This window comes from Tenrec ecaudatus, chromosome 3 (assembly GCF_050624435.1).
Source record: "Tenrec ecaudatus isolate mTenEca1 chromosome 3, mTenEca1.hap1, whole genome shotgun sequence".
Classification (NCBI taxonomy): Eukaryota; Metazoa; Chordata; class Mammalia; order Afrosoricida; family Tenrecidae; genus Tenrec; species Tenrec ecaudatus.
Genome location: NC_134532.1, coordinates 83,584,842 through 83,592,016, shown reverse-complemented (window position 1 = coordinate 83,592,016; position 7,175 = coordinate 83,584,842).

The window sequence follows — 7,175 nt, the reverse complement described above, 5'->3', positions numbered from 1 at the left end:
TGATTCTGTGTGTTTTTCTGCATAAGAAATCCAGGATAGGTGACCCTGTCATAATTTACTATCAGTAAAGTCATCTAAAACATTTATAGTGAATGAAATAAAATGAAATATGTTTCTAATAATCTTTACTTCCAGTCAAGGCCAAGCTGATGTCATCGATGCTGTATTTTACCCCATCCTCTTCCACATCTCCAGGGATTTCTGGCCGGCCCTTGTAGTTGTACTGTTGCACCCATTTTAAATTATATTTAGCGAACATTTAGCAAACATTATACTATTCAACAATTTCCACTTTCTACTTAGTTATCTTTATTTGTATTGTCACAATATGAACATTTTCTAGTCAATTAGTCATGTAGCTATCTTCCAAATTTCTTGGCATAGACTATGGACTGCTTCCAGTGTTGCATCAGTTTATAAAATCATTTACATTGCCACTCCATGGATTCCTGAATGTTGTTTCTGACAAAATTCTGCCTTTAATACCATGGCCTCTTGCTCATGTGCTATCTGTTGAAATGGTTCAGGAGGGCCACTTCTTTTTGGCACAGTGATTCTGTGTTTCCTTCTCTCTTCTTTGGGTGCTACCTGTGTCATTTAATGGGGAGCCCTGGTGGCATAGTGGTTATGCGCTAGGCTGCTAACTACAAGGTCAGCAATTCAGAAACACCAGCCACTCTTGAGAGGAAGATCGTGCTTTCTACTTCCATAAAGCGTTACCATCTAGAAACTCACAGGGGCAGTTCTACCCGGTCCTATAGGAACCCAATGAGTTGGAATCAACTCAATGCCACTGAGGGCTTTTTGTTTGTTGTTATTTTATATCATTCAAATTTTTCCCCATTTTTCATCAATCCTTAAACCAGAGGCTGAAAATGTTCCTTCAGTTTTGCCAGCTTGAGATAGGTTGATCTCTCTGGTTTTTCTATTTTCAGGTTTAGGCACATTTATTTTTTAATAACGCTTCAGTCACCCTTTAGAATCTTGGCTTAAGCTCTTTTACTTTAGTATTTTTTCCCCCATTTGTCTTAGCTCCTCTATGTTCTGGAGTAAGTTAAAGTATCTTCTGACATCTAGTTTGATATTTTTTCTTTTCTGTAATTTTCATGTCCTTTTGGCTTTTTTCCTGTTTGATGTTCTTGATGTCAACACACAACTTATCTGGTGTCAGATAGTGTTTAATATATCAAATCACTTCTTCAGATATTCCCTAAATTCAGGTAGGACATATCCAAGTTTCTGTTTAGGCCTTCTTGGATTTAGGTTAATTTTTTTCAGCTTCCACCACAGTTTGTGTATAAGGAATTAATGATCTGTTCCATAGTGTGATACCTGGCCTTCTTTTAACTGATGGTTTTGAGCTTCTTCTTGATTTCTTACCTAAGGTATGGTCCATTTGATATCTGTGTATTCAACTGGGCAAAGTTGATCAGCACATAGTCACCATTTATATTTCTGAACTGCAATATTTCAAATAAAAAGTCAATGGACTGACAACACTATATCATGTGCTCTCCAGCTTCATTCTCTCATGATTAGCATCTTTTTTTTTAAACTGCTGATTCTCTCTCTTTGCTTCCAACTTTCATATTCCAAAGGCCAATATTTATCCATTCATCTTGATGATATTTTTGAGAGAAGACAGTGGTGGAATTCTTCAATTTCTTAATCAGTGACTATACTGATTAGAGCGAAATTGGAATAATGGTTGTATTAACTGGACTTCCTCGTGGGCACATAGATATCACAGACACCATTGTAATTCAAGATAGATCTTTAAATGTTCTTTTGAATGATGAATGTGATGCCATCTCCCTTGAATTGGTCATTCCTGTCATAGTAAACCATTTGCTCATCTGATTTTCAGTCTATTTCAACTCATTACTATGTAAGTTGTAGTTATGCATGCATTCCATTTCAAGTATGATCAGTTCCAATTTTCTCAGATTCAGAATTGGTGCAGTCCACATTCCCATTATTAATGCATGCTTGCAGCTCGTTGTTCGCATTTTGTGTGGTGCTCCTTCAGCACATTGAGGTCCCAGAGCCTTGTTTCAGTCACAGCATTAAGATGAACTTTATGCTGAAAAGGCAACCTTTCCCTTGCCCTATCCTGAGCACTCTCCAAACCCAGGGGCTCACTTTCTAACATTATATCAGACAACATTGTCCTGCTAGTCATAGTTTCAATTGCTTAAGATTTCAAAACTGAACTTTGCCTGTCTCTTCTTCCTAATTTATGTTAGTCTGGAAGCTCTGATAAACCTGTCCACACAGATGACTTTCTAATATTTTAACACAAGTGGTATACCTTCCAGCATTACAGAAACACATGAGGCATCATGGTATTACAAACTGTCAGCTGAAGGGTAGAACATTAAGATTATTCCCCATTAATTCTACGAAGGCTTTCACCCAGCTTTAAATAACTAAAGCTATATGATTACTTCTTAGTTCTATTTTGCCCTACTACAATTTCAGTCTCTAATGCCAACTTGGACATTAATAAATTGCCAATGATGCTCCTTTAAAATAAGTGGTAAGTCTTTTAAATTATTTTCAAACAGTGATAACTTGCTTTTGTAATGGCATCTTGGATTAATTATATTCCTTCAAAAGAGTAGAGCAGGCTTTCCCTATTAATTGCTAGATATATAAAAATTTCAATGAGCACCAAAAATTTAAAAGGAAAAAGATTCAAAATATCATCCAACATGAGTTTTTAAAATAGTAATATTTGATCAGACAGAATATTGGAATTGTTTAGTAATGTCATTGATATTATAAGTAGGTACAATATATTGTAGGTACACTTTTTAAATTTACAGTTTTATAGCTGTATATTAACAAGGAACATCAAGAAGATGAAGGCCAATTTAGAAGGTGGAACCAGGAATGAGGAATGAGGGAAATCACTGCTAAAGTAAGATGAATCTTCTTTTAAGGAATTGATTGCCAGGAGATATCTGCCTGTATTTTATCAACTATGTGAAGGCATTCAACTGTGTGAATCATAGCAAGTTATGGAAGAATAGACATTCCAGATCACTTAATTATGCCTAGGTGTGAGCAGTATGCAGGTCAAGAGGCATTACTCAAATAGAATGAAGGGCTACTGATGGTTTCCTGCTCAAAAAGGTATGTGGCGGAATTCCCCCTTGTCTGTCAGATTGTCTTACTAGGGCCGCCTGCCTATTTGTTGTGATGCTGGAAGTAAAGTCACTGCTATTTTAAATACACATCGAGTAGGCCATGGTGAACAGGCTTTAGTGGGGCTTCCAAAATAAGAAAATAGGTGGTCCAGAATGAATAAGTGATCAAATTCAGAAAGAATAAACTCAAAGACTCACCTTGAGGAGAGAGGGGTATGGTGGTTTTATACTGGGCTGCTACGGCAAGGTCAGTAGTTTTAACCCACTAGCCATTCCTCATGGAAAAGATGGGCTTTTCTACGCCCATAAAGAGTTATGGTCTCAGAAACTCATAGGGACAGTTCTACCACACCATATAGGGTCACAATAAGTCAGCATGGACTCAAAAGCATTAAGTTTTTTTTTTGAGAATGGAGTAGAACTGGCCCTGTGGGTTTCTGAAACTATAACTCTTAACAGGAGCAGAGGGTCTCATATTAGTTATTTAAAAGCTTGTAACTATTAGGGAACATTGTGTGATATAGCGTCAGAAGATGAGCCATGAGCAACATTGTCAAATGTATATAATCTGTGCTATAGAAAAAGAATTTTTCCTAGATGTATATAACTCAGAGTCATAAGCCACAATTTATGAAGCAGAGATAGAACACTGTACAAATGAATCCAAACTGCTCTCTATGTTGAGAAGTCTATGATGAAGAAATATATAGGGTTAAATAATTTAAAGCCATTTTCTGGAAATCTGCTTTTCCTAAAGTATTATTATGTATAGTTGTATGAAGAGGGTTTATGGCTTTACTTTGTATATTTTTGAAGAAACTATGAACATTGTCAGTACTACATAAGTGTATTTTCGTATGAACTTGAAATCTGCAATGGTGACCTTCGCAATTGCCTTAATTAGTCCAGTCTTACTAAGTGAAGGCACTTACACTGGTTTACTACTTTCCTTAAATATGCTCATATTTAACACCATTTTCTTCAAAGGAAAACTGCAAATATGCCCTTACTTTGACCCCTTCTATTAATTTAAGTGTCTGGAAATCAAACTGAATATGGAAATCAGGCTTTTGGATAAAACTGACTCTAACTAGAAACACATTTAGGTAGAAATGCAATGAAGCAGTGAAAATATAAGAAAATTTTCTGTTTTGCCTTGATGAATCTAATATACTATCTATATGTCTGTATCTCTTTATATACATAGTATTTAAATATATACATATTATTTATTGAAATGATTGTCGGAAATTACATAATTTGGGTGGTTTTCTATAACAGTCAACTTAATACTCACTTTTTGTAGAGGAAGAGTAAGTTTAACAATTCTTTTGACTTTATAACACAGAAAGAAATCATATCCTCAAAATTAATTTTCCAACTTCAAGGGTGAACTTAAAAAGTATTCAAAAATTCAAAGTAATTTATGCAATGGGAAAATACATATAAAATCTAAAGTTTCAGAAGAAATAATGCATGAATGGGGAAAGTCAAACTAAACCTTCCCATATGTTCTGTAGATAAGAACACACACACACACACACACACACACACACACACACACACACATACGCACAACCCTTTCAATACGCTTTTGAAATCATGGGGGTGAGGAGGAGGCCCTCAGAGCCCCAGAGAGAGTGTGTCAAATGGCAGGGGGATAATATGAAAATGTGAAATGTGAAAATGAGTGAAGAACATAGGCCGTCACTCTATCAACACTCTCTGAGATCCTGTAAAAGGGACATATGGGAGCTGAAACCTAACGAAGAAGTGGAAATTTTCTTGCAGTGATCATAATGGTTTTATAACATTTCTTATACTTCTGGGGAGGCAATGTGTGTGTAAAAGACAGAAAAAATGTCATATTTATTACACACTTTAATATGTTTTATTTTAAACAGAGAATTATGACCATAACATATATAGCAAATGAATATGCTTTTCTATTATAATTAATGAGAATACAAATAAATGTCATTTTGTTTATTTACTTTCATCATATATGCATTTAAATGAGAGCAAATTATTTTCTAAAAGCTCTTCTGAGTTGATTTATGCCATTTTAAAATGTGAAGTTATTACCCACATATAAGAAGTATATTACAAAATAGACTGTCACATAATTAATTCTCAAGAAACAGTGAATAGGATTTTAAGCATGTCTAATAAACTTAAAAGTCAATACTTATCACAAATATCTAGAGGATGTGGAATGGCAGATTAAATAGTTATCATTATTGTTTAATGCAATACACCGTTTATAAGGCGTTACTGGGACAAACATATGAATACTTCTTAGTCATAAGTAACTGATGAGGTGGCATCACTGCATTAAGAGCCCCTGATCCAGTGAAATGTTTGGTGTGGGTTTTCTAGCTATCGTCTTTGTAACCTCAACCAATGGACCTAGTATACTAAAAACCAAAAGCGGGACCCTGATGGTGCCATGTGGTGGACATCGCACCGATCTCCTCAATGTGGGTGTTACAAACCCACCACCGATTCTGTGGGAGGAAGAGGAAGCTGCCTGCTCTGAGGACGACTTACACAGTCTCGGACAGCCCAGCCACCGTATTGGTAAAGCCCACCCGCTGACTGGCTGAGACCTCGCAAATAAGACGTGAGGAAACAAAGGAACATTTGAGAGACTGCTAGATTGCTTGGCAGATGTTCTCAGTGTGGGTTTTACAGATGCAAGGATAATAAGGGCCATTCAAAGGAGAATGAGAGCAGGCAAATGGGAACGCATTTGGAGCACATGGAGAGTGAATTTCTGATTATTAGTAAGAAAGGGATACCTATAGCTAACATGCATCGAGTTGATACACATGTTCCAACTTAGCACAATAGTAGGTTTGGTAGAACAATGAAAACTTCTACTCAACTCCCAATATTAGTGGATAAGTCTGTTCCATTCACCACATGTGGTAGTTACACACTTTCATGCCAACTTTGTAAATAAGAATGAAGGAGTGGAATATAACCTGACAATCAGGTCACTGCCTGGTGATCCCTCCTTATGAGCATGATATTCTCATGAGGATTCTGGAAACTTCATCTCTTCCTCCCTGGAGACAGGACACACTCTCTCTCTGGTATGTATCCCTGTTGACAAGCCACAGGGAGCCACACTGATGGATGTCAGACTCCTGGAAATGCATCCATTGCCATTGGATCCACAGGACTTTCCACCTGAGATCTTCCTGCATTTGGCATCATTGCATGTGCTGCATGAGTCTGAGGAGGAATTTATAGACTAGCATCAGACATATGGGCTAATATCAGACTTATGGACTTGGTCTGGACTGGGCTGGGATGTTTTCTTAATATGAAATTGCTCTATGATATAGGGTGTGTTAGTCTGAGTTCACTAGAGAAACAAATTCCTAGGCACTCAGATGTGTATAAGAAAGAGGTTTATATACAAGATCAATTGAATATTAAGAAAACATTCCAGCCCAGTCCAGGTCAAGTCCATAAATCCAATATTAGCCCATATGTGTGATACCAATCTATAAAGTCCTCTTCAGACGCATGAAACACATGCAATGATGCCAAATGCAGGAAGATCACCGGCCAGTGGGCTGGAAGTCTTGTTGATCTAGAGGCGTTATTATCATCTCAATGCTGGCTGGGGTCACCATGTGGTTCCTTCAGCTCTAAAACTCTGACTGTCTCAGAGTAGCTTCATGTGGCTTCTCCTCAGAAATGTCTCAAAAGGAGTGAGTACAGAGAGTGTTTCATGCCTCCAAGGAGTAAAATACAGGGGGTTCCAGAATGCTCAGGAAGCCATGCCTACACAGAGGCCTCCGTTGGCTATATCCGGATTGACGGATTAGACTCCACCCCTACACTCTTAATCCTCAAATCAGCACCAGATTATGTAACTACCATACTCCATAAGTAGGAATTTGATTATAATAAGTCCTATCTGGTCATACCTGGTACTATTTGAAGCAGAGACACAGCTATTTGGTGTAGATTCAAAATCCAATAACCGATTGGTGCATTTTCCATTCC